Source organism: Hyperolius riggenbachi, chromosome 5 (assembly GCF_040937935.1).
Source record: "Hyperolius riggenbachi isolate aHypRig1 chromosome 5, aHypRig1.pri, whole genome shotgun sequence".
NCBI lineage: Eukaryota > Metazoa > Chordata > Amphibia > Anura > Hyperoliidae > Hyperolius > Hyperolius riggenbachi.
The window spans coordinates 90,643,618-90,658,352 of NC_090650.1; the positions used below are offsets into that span (position 1 = coordinate 90,643,618).

Here is a 14,735-nt window from a genome sequence, read left to right on the forward strand (position 1 = left end):
AGTGCAGCACTACGGGGCCACCGATCCTCCACTCCTCCTGCCCCAAATATGTTGGGGTAAAATTTGTCCAGTAGATTTGATCACAATGATCGAATCATCCAGAAATTGATCTGAGAAATCGATATGTGTATGGCAAGCCTTAGTGTTTTACAAGAATTAGTCAAAACGTATGGTAAGTAAGAAAAGTAGGATTGAGCACTGAGCAGTTTAACAAATGATATACATGCATGTGCAAGAATGGACAGCTGTCTCTCATGTATTATTCCCATAGGCTCCCATTGATAAACTTGTATACAAATTATAAAAAAAAATTGTTAAACAAAATTTACTTTTTTGTGAGCCACATAGATTCATAAATGTAGTAAATGTAAAAATATTGATTATTTTATTTATGTTCCATATTTCTCAGTTACCATTATTTATCACAAGCATTGCACCTACCACCACATCTATAAAAAGGCAAAAACACCTATTTTACCTAAACAAAACAAAAAAAGAGGGGAGTGGGGGGAGTCCTGATTCTTTTTTCACTGTGCTGGGGATGAATGAATACCTATTTAAGCAAACAATGGGGAAAAAAACCTAGTTCATATTTGCCACTTTTTGGTCACTTCAGTGGAAATCAGGCACCTGCTTGCTATTTCTATAATACAGTCATGTTCAAAAGGTTTGAGAATAGCACAAATACTGTTTGTTTGTTTTTTACAAAGTTCACTGCTTCCATTTTTATGATGGCAATTTGCATATATTGCAGAATGTTATGAAGCGTGATCAATCCTTCTTTGCCATAAAAGTGAACTTAAAGGACTCACTAGGGTGAGTAAAAAAAAATATTTTTTTTACCTACCTGGGGCTTCTCCCAGCCCCTGCAAGTCAGATGTCTCCCTCGCCGCAGCTCCGAACTTCTCCCGCCTCCCGCTGGCAGCCTCTGCACCTGTCGCACACGCTTCCATCACCAGGAGCGTACTGTGCCTGCGCAGTACTACTGCACAGGTGCAGTACATCCCCAATGAAACGGGCATGTTTGCGCATGGCGCAGGTGCACAAGACGCAGACCCATCTTCAGAGGCTGCCAGCGGGAGGCGGGAGAAGAGAGGATCTGCGGCGAGGGACACGAGTGACATGTAGGGACTGGAAAAAGCCCCAGCTAAGTAAAACTTAGCGTTTTATTTTACTCATCTAGTGGGTCCTGTAATCCTTCTCAAAAACCATTTCCACTGCATTTCAGCCCTGCCACAAAAGGACCTGTTGAGATCATTTCAGCAATTTTCTTGTAAATACAGGTGACAATCACAATTTTACTTTTGTACTTTGTACAGTGCTAAGGAAGATGTTGGCGCTATATAAATAAAAAATAATAATAATAGTCACTAGAGACATTTCCCTGTTTATGTCGACCTTTACCAAATCAAAAACTAAGGAGGAAAATGTAGCTGCGACCTCTTACCCCGAGCCAGACCATCTGCCTCTATGGGATTAGCTGAAAATGTAACGTAATGGACATTTTATGCTTGAGAAATAGTCAAGCTGTACACCAATCACAAACCTTTCAATTATAATCTCATTACAAAACAGAGCTTGCTATCCTCAGCAGTAAAATTTTATCAGTTAATGCGCAAGGATTATTAATTTTATATTTTGTAATGAGTAAAACAGCTTTTTGAAAAATTTGAGCCATAAACTGGTCATTTACAGAGATGTCTTCAGCTTGCTGGATTCGTTTGTACCCTTTTTTTAAACCGAGTCTATACTTAAGGGGGTAAAAAAAAATATCTCTCTGTATTTTTTTTTTCTGTTGTAGCACCCACGTATAGTAAAATGATTTGGCCAAGAAAGACATTAGTTTAAGAAAAAAAATAATAGCAATAATTATTGGCTGGTTAGACCATTTTTCACATAACTTTTGGCATTCCTTCAGGGAAAGCTTTTGCTGTGGATTTATAGGTCAGATAGGCTCAGCAGTTTGAGCCTGTTGCCCACCCTACCCTAACAAAGCTAGCATGTGTTTGCACAGCTGTGCTTGCGGCTGTGTGAGTCCCAGGAATCCCACAAGCCCTCAGTTCCTTTACCTCCCCTCACTATTCCAGCGCTTTATGAATGCACACAGACACAAACTGTAAAGAAACTGTTCAACTAGCAGGTTAAAAAAGCTAAAAATGCAAGCGCTGTTTATTTTCTTTCCTCGCTTTCCTGCTGTTTCAGTGAGTAAATCTTTTTTTTTTTTCCTCCTCTCCTTTTTCTTCTTGCTTTTTTTTCCTATTTTACTTTTACCTGTTTGTCTTTTACTGACGGAAACAGGCTAAAAGGAAAATACCTTCAAGTTTAGGACATTTTTTATACATTAACTGGAAATACTGTTAACTATGGGCTTTGATTTTATACCTTTGTTTGGTATCTAAGCAGCTGTGTCCAATATAATATATATTTATATATAAGGACATCATAAATACAAGTCACAGAGTCTCATGGCCAACTTTTCCTGGGGGCCCTGGCACAAGGCAAAATCTATTGTTCCCCAATAGTTGCGTGGACAGGAGGATTTAGACAGGGCCAGATCTATTAACAATATGGTCCCTGGGCAAAATTAACTCGAGAGCTGCCTGACAGACCTCTCCCCCTGACCCTGACCAAAAAATGGCATTAGGGGCCCTTTGCTGCAGCCAAATCACCCCCAGGACCCCTGAGCTGGCTGACCCCTGAACACCCCCCAACTTAAAGAGGAACTCCAGTGAAAATAATGTAATAAATAAAGTGCTTCAGTTTTACAATAATTATGTATAAACGATTTAGTCAGTGTTTCCCCATTGTAAAATCTTTCCTCTCCCTGATTTACATTCTGACATTTACCACATGGTGACATTTTTACTGCTGGCAGGTGATGTCAGTGGAAGTAGATTCTGCTTGCTTTTTTAGCAGTTGGACCCAGCGTAAACAGCTGTTATTTCCCACAATGCAATGAAGTTCACAGACAGGAAACTGTCAGGACCATGGTCCTCACATCACACTGTGGCAGGGGTTTCACCACAATATCGGCCATACAGAGCCCCCTGATGATCTGTTTGTGAAAAGGAAAAGATTTCTCATGGGAAAGTGGGTATCAGCTACTGATTGGGATGAAGTTCAATTCTTGGTCACGTTTTCTCTTTAACTGTGCTCCCTGGGGCCCCTGCAGAGTATTTGGAGTATTTGGAGTAGTGATTCACCTGTCCAGATGAGCAGTGTTGCTTGCCAATTTTCACCGAAGTCATTTCGGCATTGAAAATTGCATTTTCGATTTCTAGAAAATTTTCTTGAAAATTCATTGTGTTTTTGCAATATGGTGAAAATTCATGAAAAAGCATTATTTTTACAGCGAAAACACAAACTCTTAATTTTACCGGAAAAAAATTTGTTTATGTCAGCATGAAATATTCGTGAAAAAATCACAAACTTATTAGTCGAATTATTATTATTAATTAATTAATTATTTTCACGTAAATGAATGCAAAAAGAATATCGGCATTTTCGCTCATCACCGCACATGCCTCTGTCAGTCCATGCTCCTGTCTTCCTTCACCCTTCTCTGTGACCAGTGACATATATATTATATTATTGTAATAACATGTCGGGTCATGGAGGATGAAGACCGGGAGCACAGAGGCACGGCCTATCAGAGAGCAATAGCAACATTGAGTCAATATTCTGACGAAGACTCTGCGGGGCCCCCGGGGAGTACAGCTAAGCTGTAGGGTGATATGGAGGAGGGCAGCAGACGGATCAGGGCCCTGGGGCAATTGCCTAAGTACCCCATATGGTAGCACCGAGCCCTGGATTTACCAACTAACTCCCATAACTGTACAGCTTGCTATACACAGTTGCAAATACCTTCTGTTTGAAGGAGGCAGTTTTATATTTAGCATAGTTTTTCTAGGAACAGGACTTCTAGGTTTATTTTACTAAATTCTACTGGTTATAGCTAACCATGGGTTAACTGGAATCTCTGTATCACTACTTATTACTACTACAAAGGCAAATAATGTGAGTGAAGGCAATGCACAGGATAATTTAATAATCAGGGCCAGCGCTACCATAGAGGCAAAGGGAGCAATTGCCCTAGGGCCCCAGAGCCTGTAGGGGCCCCCAAGTTGTCTCCCCATCTTAACTGGTTAAATTTGGCTGCAACAAAGGGCCCCTAATGCCACTTTTTGGTCGGGGAGTGTCTGTTGGGGGGCACCGTAGTAAATTGTGCCCTGTGGCCCCGTTGTTTCTAGAAATGACCCTGTTAATAATATGGCCTTATGTATTGGTTTAAAAAAAGAATATTAATATATATTGATTGCTAATTCATTTTCTACAGAAAAACATAATTTCCCCAGTTTCTCACAAGTCTCATCCATGCTAGGTTTGTGCGAATTAAGTTGTGCATGTACTGTACACTAGAGGAGTGTGGTGCGGAGAATGGTGCAAGTAGCACAGAGATGCAGACAGGAGGGGGGGGGGGCATTTATAAGGGTACATGTTGACATAGAGAAGGTTCCCAAAGGGGTTTGAGGGAGCTAATATAAAATATAATATAAAATAGTGCTTGCATGCAGAGATGGAGAAAAGTTCAAGTCTGTGATGAAAGAATTTGTTGGCAGCATAAGGATTCTACCAGGTCTCTTGTTTGCTTAAATGCAGGGCCGGATTTGTACTCTTTACCGCCCAAGGCCACTGTCATCACCCCCCCCCCTCCCTCTTCAGTATAGGTAGCAAGATGACCCCTCCCCCCTTCTCTCCAGTATAGGTAGCCAGATGACTCCCTAATTCCTCATTTCCCCACCCCCCTTCAGTATAGGTAGCCAGCTTGCCTTCATTCCGCAGCAGCCATCAGTGTCACTCATTTCTCCGTTTGTCTCCAGCGCAGAAGCTTCCTCTTCCTTTTCGTCTCCAATGCTGCCCAAGTCCATAGCCGCTGGCCACAATGCAATTGTGCACAGAGAGCAAGGTGGCCGCAGCACAGGCAGCTAGCAGCAGAGTACCACAGTCAGGCACTTGCCTGATCTCCCTGCATTGCAGCATTTGCAAGCTTGCACCAGTTTAGCCTGCAGCTTTGGTGCCCTTGCTTCTGTGGTGCCATAGGCCATGGCCTAGGTGACCTTGCCCTAAATCCGGCCCTGCTTACATTTATGCTAGTTGAAGTCTTTAGGAGTCTTCTCCCATTACTACTTCTTCATCAGTTGGCATACTAGCTTCTTTTTGTGTTGATTATAGTGGGACCCCTCAAAGTCATTTGAAGCCTTCTTCCAGTTGGAAAAAAAATCTTATTAGTGCTGCTGTAGTGGCAATGATCAACTCTGTATGTGCTTTGAGTAGTGGTAATAATTACAAAACCTTTTCATTACTTCTGTCACACAATAACTGCCCTTATTAAGCCAGATTTGGTGGTGAGCAAAAATCGCCCTCCTCAAATCCTAGTCGGTCTCCTCTCTATAAAGAAGTTGTCAGACACTCACACACACATACGCGCGCGCACACACACACACACACACATATCACACACACACGCACGCGCGCACACACACACACGCACACACACACACCACACACATCACACACACACACGCACGGGCGCACACACAGACACACACACACACACACACACACATCACACACACGCACACACACACACACACACACACCACACACATCACACACGCACACACACACACACACACACACACGCACACACACACACCACACACATCACACACACACACGCACGGGCGCACACACAGACACACACACACAGACACACACGCGCACACACACACGCGCACACACACGCGCACACACACGCGCACACACACACACACACACACACACACACACACACCACACACATCACACACACACACACACACACACGCACGCACGCACACACACACACACACACCACACACATCACACACACGCATGGGCGCACACACAGACACACACACACACACACATCACACACACACACGCACACACACACACACACACACACCACACACATCACACACGCACACACACACACACACACACACATCACACACACACACACGCACACACACACACACACACGCACACACACACACCACACACATCACACACACACACGCACGGGCGCACACACAGACACACACACACACACACGCGCACACACACACACGCGCACACACACGCGCGCACACACACACACACACACACACCACACACATCACACACACACACACACACGCACGCACGCACACACACACACACACACACACACCACACACATCACACACACACACACACACACACACACGCACGCACGCACGCACACACACACCACACACATCACACACACACACGCACGCGCGCACACACACACACACACACAAAATCAAAATGATAGGAATGTCCCCCTTTAGGATTATTAAACATTTAACTCAAACAAATTAGCCACGTTGATCAGTGTTGAATATACACCATTGAGCAATTTATAGCTCTTTGTGTATAAAAATCTCTTTTTCACATTCTTTCGTTTGTTATTTAGGGCTTGGCTAGAACTCCATGTAACAATTATTTCAAAACTTCTATGTGTCTGTAGCTGTAGGGATGGATAATGTGTCACTTTGTTATTGTTCTTTGTGGTTCTTAACACATGAGTTGAGAAAGAAACACAAAGACTTTACCTCACAAAATGTTATAAATAAGCAATTACAGATATCACTTTCCATATCTCACACTAAAGAAATAGCTGCAAGAGGCTGTTTTTCTTTATAAATAAGCCAGCTTTGTTTGGAGAAATGGCTACTTGAACCTCATATGTAAAGTTGTTTATAAGTATGACTTAATGTGTTGAAATACTCAAGCTGTCTTCAAATATTTACCAGAAGGACAGATGGTGAACTGCAATATCAGCTGAACCCAGATCTTTATTCTAGTACAATTACATTTGTATCCATCTGAAACAGAATTCACGTTTTAGTATATCTTAGCATTTCCATCATTTGCTTGTCTAGTTTTTATTTATTAAATTGTAGATTATTATTATGCATTTTTGTTGCACTAAGGCCTCGTTCAGACTATACACGCTGGCGTGCGCATTTTGGCAGCGCGTATAGTGTGCGACGCGCAAGAACGGTAGAAGGGCATAGACAGCCCTTCTACCGTTCCCATCATATGCGCTGCGTTGCACGCATTTTTGGTAATCGCAGCGCAGATCCCATTCATTGTAATGAATGGGATCTGCAGTGCAGCGCATAGTAGTGCAGATGACGTGCGATCGGACGCGTTGCATTCCGATCGCACATCCATCTGCGCTAAAGATGTGAACGAGGCCTGTATAGTGCTTAACAGATTGTTCAGGAAAATTCAGATAATTTACCCTCTGTCAGAGGTGTCCACTAATGTAACAATGGCCCTTACAACCCCCGCTATTGCAGAGGGCCCAGGGCTATGGGCAGGGTCGGGCCGAGGCAGAGGTGAGAGAGGCTCCAGCCTCAGGGCGCAGTGTAGAAGGGGGCGCACAACTCACTCAGCTATCATTGCCCTACTGTGTTTGAAGCAGAGAGAATAATGTAAAGGGGATACATGGCAGTGGCTGCAAGCCAGATAACTAGAGATTAAGGTGTTGGGGGCCCTGGGGGGCCTCTTAGTCTAATAGCAATCAGTGTGTGACGACTGGGGTGGGAGGGATGGAGGGGCGCACTTTGGTGTCTCAGACTTGGGTGCTTGAGGACCTTGTCCCAGCTCTGGCTATGGGGCCCACTCATGGGGCCCACTCCTACCTTCCACCTTGCAGAGTAGCACAGTTAGCAGTGTATTACTTACCTGTTCCAGTGTAGGCTCCTCATTTTCAGATGTATTGAAAGAGGCGGAGATACAAGACAGAGGATTAGGCAGTATGTTTTTTCCTTATAGAAAGTGCTAGCGTGAACACAGTGCATAGTGTGCAAGTTTTATTACCATTTTTCACCCACTTTACACATTTGATGAAGCACTATGTGAGATGTTCATATTGTAAATCTTCCATTGCAATCTAAAAAAGAAAATCCCTCTTACCGTCAAGATTATTTTTCGGCAAGATCAACTCATGATATGATTTGACGACTCCATTTGAAACCCTCGTTTACTACTGGAGACGGGGTCTTCCATACCTTGTCCTTGATCTACAAAATAAAGTCAAGACAAGCCTCTAAATAGCAATCTCAATATCATAAGGAATGGAAAATGAAGAACTGTAGGTTAGAACTAATACAACTCATCTCTTATTCATGTTGTATCTGTTTCAGACCACTGTAGGTGGTTGAGCACCACTTTCAAAGTAAACCTTATCCTCTGAACCATCTTAACCATACTAACCTATGTTGGGGATGGTTTAGAAGTCAAACATCTTCCTTCACTTGGGATTTAGGCTCACCAAAAACTGACCAAATACAGTACAGTAAAACCTTGGATTGAGAGTAACTGGGTTTAAAAACGCTTTACAATACAAGCAAAAATTATTGTGAAATTTTGACTTCACATACAAGCAACATCTTGATTAAAGGAGTACTATCGATTGAAACGACTTTTTTTTTTAATACTGTATATTAGTGTACACATTACCACTAGTGCTAGGGGCACTTTATTTATTCACCCAGGTCTCTCTCTTGCTATCCCTGCTTAAAAATTCATTTCTCACACAGCTCATAGTAGTTTGGGTCACCCTGAGCTGCTTGGTTACTCTGTCACACAGCTCACAAATATATTTCAGTGTCGCTCACAGCAATCAGCAGACATGAGGAGAAATAGGCTGATCTGAGGTGGTAACAGGTAACTAAATGAGCTGGAATATTGCTGGAATATAACTAGCTATAACACACTAGTCTGTGTTTACACTCAGACTGGCTGCCTGCTTGAGGAGATTCACTCCAGGCTGCATCCACTTTACAAGCTGCTGAGAGGGGCAGACCACTGTCTACAATTAGCATTATTAGTATCTTTATCAGTCAAGAGAAGCAAAGATAATAAACACACATTGCTAGAATCTTTAACCCCTTACCACCATATCAATAAGATTCTTTCAGCAAGGTGATAATTAAACTATAAACTGAGGAGTTGATAGCAACTCCCCTGTGCAGACATGGGCTTAGCCCTCTGGGAGCCCTCAGCATATAGATACATTTGTATCAAACACTGACGGCCAAAACTGACGGAGGATTTTACAGCTGAGAGGAACAGCTGTGTGAGGAATCAAATTGCTCCTAGTACTTGTCCTAATGTGTGCTACAACATACAGCATTTAAAAATAAATGCATACATCGATAGTATTCCTTTAACAAGGAAAAAAAAAGTATACATTTATCATGTCATCACAACTGAGCTGATGGTTCTTCTCCCATTGGCGCTGCAGGATTGTACTTCATCTGAGTGTAGAAACTGTGCAAAGTCACATTTCAATGAAATCCTCAAAAGTAATTGTCATTGGAAAAGTTTCTTGTTAAAGCCACACACAAAAAAAAAACTTGGGGCAAACCAATAAATGGCAATGATGCTGTTAGTTATAGTTATATAGTATATTTTATACTATTTTACTATAACTGTTTTTGAATTGTGAAACAGATCCACTGGGTTTCCATTAATTCTTATGGGGAAATTTGCTTTGATATAAGAGTGCTTTGGATTACAAGCATGTTTTCGGGAACAAATTATGCTTGCAAACCAAGGTTCCACTGTATATGTTCCAGGTAAGAAATTGAGAAATCAGATAATTTTCTTTCTCCTCAGAAAATGTTTGGACCGAGAAGAATCCATCAGACACTGACTCAGTTGTTGCAGAATGAAATTTGTATTAATGTGAATTAAAAAGATAAACAAAGAAGTAGCACACTGAAATTCTGCAGCAGGTAAACAATGTACCAATCAACAATCAATCACTTAAATAAAGAATAATACATTTGAAAAATACTTTCTATTCTTCTTTAGGATCGCCCGATGCTGCAGATAAGAAAAGGGTTAACAAAACGCAAACAAAGGCATTCACGTAGATCCCCTGGAAAGAACCAAGTTAATAATTTCTGCAACCGCAATTTCTTCTTAAAGAGGAACTCCAGCCTAAACAAACATACTGTCATTAAATTACATTAGTTATGTTAATTAAAATAGATAGGTAATATAATCTCTTACCCACACTGTTTCAAAAAAGAACAGGCAAATGTTTGATTTCATGATGGTAGCCATTTTTTGGGTTGAAAGGAGGTGACAGGGAGCATGAGACACAGTTCCAACTGTCCTGTGTCCTGAGCACCTCTCCCAGTTGCTAGGCAACGTGAACAACATAGGAAATCCCAACATGCTCTGCACAGCATCAAGGGAAAAAAAGCCTGGGCTTTTTTTCTTTGATGGGTGGAGCTTAGCTAAAAATGCAGCTAAAATGATGCTTTGGTAAGAAAAATAAAGTTCTGATGCTGTGAAACTGTTAAAGAAACACCAAGCCTTTTCAGTTCTGCTGAGTAGATTTTTAGTCCGTAGGTTCACTTTAAACATACAGAACAATTTATGTCTTAAATTACACTAAAGGTCATACTAGCTCACAGTTCTCAGTCCCTTGCGAAAGTTCAAACTACCCTATCTCCATTTAGTAAAAAGATCATTCTCACTGAGTACACACTTGCTACACAGTTTCTGTCCCTTGCCAGAATCCAATCTACTGTACTCAATGAGAACTCTTAAGAATTTTTCCAGAATGAAAAATAGCAGTCATTATCTTGGTAAACAATCATGAGCTATTCAGTATTCCTTATCTTGACTCTCACTCAATTTTTATAATCCACAGTAACTGGCAGATTTATGCAAGGTGATAAACAATCTTTCCTTCCTGCACAGGTAGCGACTGTACTTATCCTGGGTGATCCAACTTTCCTTTTGGAATTTCATTAAATAAGTTCCTTTTAGCTTTAATTAATAACTATTCAGACATGTTGTAGATAGGCCGGGAACTTAACCAGATTCCTTGTTTTCTAATTTCAGCCTCTAGCTGTAAGATAATTTCCAGTCTCATTAAAGGTAATTTCAATCTACTATTATTCAAACTGATATTAGCATTTTTCAACAATTTGACTTTCCTTCTTTACAGAATACACAGGAAAATCTGTCACCTGAGGTAAGTATTCTCACTCTTGTTTTTGTACACTTTCCATATATTCTTATTTGCTAATTTTGCTATACAACATAGCTGAGAATTTGTCTCTTATACTAGTTTATACTTAAAGCAACTGTAATGCATAGGACAGTATTAAGGCTAATGCAGCTGATTATGTGGAGAAGGTAAAAAATAACAGAAACAGCCGACTTAAATGAAATCAATCTTCCACAGGACTGACACTTTGTTAATATTAGGTGCTTACTTCATAACAGGACCATAGAGGCTAAAAGATGTCTGTTTACTAATATATTGGGCTTGATCCATTAAGACAAATAGCACGCCTTATAAAAGTTAACACGCCTTATCAAAGTTAACACGACTTATCAGAGTAGCATAGCGAGTGCTACAAACTTATGCCTGCTAATTGGCAATCCACTCGTCCTGCCCTGAGCCCCTGCGGATTCGTAGCGCTCCCTATGCTACTCTGATAAGGCGTGTTAACTTTGATAAGGCATGCTATTTGTCCTAGTGAATCAAGTCCATTGTGTCAAAAATGATACTCTCTTCCAGTTCTGAAGGGAAATTTTCATGTAGCATGCATTGAGTTCAATCGATTCTAAACAAACACCATCCTTGAATTAAATATTGTGCTGGCTGTAATTTCACTTAGTATATTTCATTTTTCTTTCCTCAGATACTGACTGCATAAGTCTCTTCCTCCCAAACTGTGGCCGTGCTGTCTATCAATTCTCCTCAGCAGGCCTTGTATCCCTCCTGTCATCTGGTTGTTTATCTCTCCGGTTTCTAAGACAACGACTATGCCTGGTCACCCAGCTCTCTGCCACTCTGCCTGCCATCCTCCGCCCCAGTTACCACACTGATATAGCCTGTGCTGCTCATCTCCTCCCTGCGCTCTGTGCTTCTGAGGCTCCTCTGGACGACTCTCTTCTCCTCAGCTGTACCTCCTTCCTCTCACAAACATCCCCTCAGGTGAACTGCGCAATAACACCGGCAGTAGCCATTTTTTTAACTGTGCTGCTAGGCAACCAGAAGGAGGCGTGTGCAGATGAATTTACGCATTCACACTATCTTACGCGTGCATGCTCCCTCCCTCCAGACACTTAAGCCAGTGTGAACCGCCTGCTCAAAACCTGTGTCAGCAGCACACACATCACAGCTGCTGACCAGATACAATATTTACAACATGTTCCCCCATGAATACTCCTGCCCTAAACAGGCTACAGTATGAATGATTCTCAATCTCATTTCCGATGTAATCTGATCTAACAAGTATCAACCACTCCCTAGTTGATCTATAATGCAGGGTGATCAATCTCCTTTTGAAATGGCCCATTAACAATCCATGTGCAACTAGCTTAAAGGACTAGTGTAGTGAGAGGTATTTGGAGGCTGCCATATTTATTTCCTTTTAAGCAATATCAGTTGCCTGGCTCTCCTGCTGATTATCTGCCTCTAATACTTTTAGCCATAGACCCCAAACAAGCATGCAGCAGATCTTGTGTTTCTGACATTATTATTATTATTATCAGATCTGACAAAATTAGCTGCATGCTTGTTTCTGGTGTTATTCAGACACATTACTTCAGCCAGAGAGATCAGCAGGACTGCCATGCAATTGGTGTTGTTTGTAAGGAAATAAATATGGCAGCCTCCATATCCCTCTCACTTCAGCTCTCCTTTAATACAGCAGACTAATAATTAAGCTTGTTTAGCCTGGCTCTAAACTATACAGTTAGTCCCCGTTTAACGAACGAGATAGGGATTGTAGGTTCGTTCTTAACCTGAATCTGTTCTTAAGTCGGAACATTGTGCCATCTCTGTCCCCTGTACCTCCTCTGCGCCCCCCTGTGCCTCCAGAGTCTCCCTGTGTGTCACCTCATCCCTTTGTACCTGTTTATACAAGTTTAAATATTTGAATTTTTTGAAATTGATTTTCTCAAAAACTACAAGTCCAAATTGAATTTTTTTTTTACTTGTTCCTATGGTAACACAGATTCCATGCTGTTCGTATCGGCAGATCGTTCTTAAGTCGGGCATTCGTAAGTCGGGGACTACTTGTACAGCCATAATACTTTGCCCCTTGATTTTGTTAATGTTGACCTTTTGTTTTCCAGTGATGTGTCTTCTAGTTCTTTCTTCCTGTATTTTTATCTTGGGACTGACATCATCAGACATTATGCAGTTAGTGAACCTGGGAAAGTGTGTGCATTTATTAAAAAAAAAAATCTTGTTGCAGGCACGTTTATATGACAACTACACAATTGTTTAGTTACTACTTCTCAGGTGAGGTGAGAGTTAGAAATAGCAGATGCTTTTTTTAACCAATCATGTCTATTTTCTCAGAATACCTTTGGAATATGTCTGATGATCTCTGGCCCAGAGTTGCTTTAGTAAATCAGATCCCTTGTCTTTCTCGTTCTTCTCTTTTATATTTTTATTTTGCTTTCCTATTTTCCTGGCCATGTTACGGTTTTTGTCCCAAGCTGCTATATATTTTTTAAATTAAGGCTTGGAAAATGGAGTTGTTTATGTGAATTCTTGGACATAACTGTAGCCAAAGCAGAGACGGTAGGACCAGAGGTGGATTAAGATGTTATGGGGCCCTAGGCAAGGTAGTAGATTTGGCACTCTCTTGTAGTTGTTTTGGTAAACTGAACTGTAGAGAGGTCAAAGGTGACAGGTGGGCCCCTTGACACTCACTAGGCCCCAAGCACCTGCCTAGGATGTCTGGTGAATAACCCTGCTCTGGCTAGAACCGCTGATACAGAGCCCCTGTGCAGAAGGCCCCAATTCCGCTTAAAAAAACACTGATATTATTCCTACCCTTATGGTAAGAAAACCCTGACCCAAAAATCCAGGGTTATTTTGTTGAAAGGATTACTATTAGTTCCAGAATTACCTTATTGAAAATATACTGTAAACGAGTCAGGACCATTTTAATGAAAAGTGTTAAAGGATAACTGCAATACATGTTGAGAATATATATATATATGATGATGATGATGTTATCCACTCAGTCGTGTCCGACTCTTGGCGATTCTATGGGTTAGCTCTCTCCATGCTGTCCGATCTTGTACCATTTTTGCCAGTTGCCTTAAAGAGACTCTGTAACAAATTGTTTATCTTTATTTCTTCTATGCTATAAGTTCCTATGCCTTTTCTAATGTGGTCTGGCTTACTGCAGCTTTTCCTAATTGCACAGTAGCTGTGTTATCTCTGTTATATGATCTAATCTTCTCTCTATAGTCGGCACAGTCAGGCTGAGGCAGTCAGACTGGAATGTGCAGGGCTGCTTGTGATTAGCTAGAAGCTGTACACACCCCCTGCAGGCTCTGTGTGACTAACACACTCTGCTTAGCTGAGCCTATTAGAAGCTGGTTAGTTTGTTTGTAAACACTGCCTAAAACTGGCAATTACAAGCCAGGTTTGCAGCAGAGAATGGCAGAAACAGCACAGAGGGGACCAGGAGCACATAATGAATAGAATGGTATGCTTTTTATTGTAAGAATTTCAGAGTACAGATTCTCTTTAAGCTCAATCCTGTGTCAGCTTTGATGGTATCAAGCCAACACTTTATCTGGAAGCCTTGTCGCCTTTT

At 41.5% G+C, this 14,735-nt stretch overlaps 1 long non-coding RNA gene across 3 annotated transcripts in view; it reads right to left on the reverse strand.

The window, feature by feature from the left end:
• Positions 1-12,100, reverse strand: part of LOC137519671 (uncharacterized) — a 94,489-nt gene extending 82,389 nt beyond the window's left edge. For 2 of the 3 annotated variants that reach the window (XR_011021075.1, XR_011021074.1), the window contains exons 1-2: positions 11,819-12,100; positions 8,053-8,159 (exon numbers count right to left, since the gene is read on the reverse strand). This is a non-coding gene — a long non-coding RNA (uncharacterized lncRNA). Of the gene's footprint in view, positions 1-6,758; positions 6,954-8,052; positions 8,160-11,818 lie in introns of those variants that run through there. The other variant, XR_011021076.1, reaches the window with a different exon arrangement.
• Positions 12,101-14,735: the final 2,635 nt, after the last annotated feature.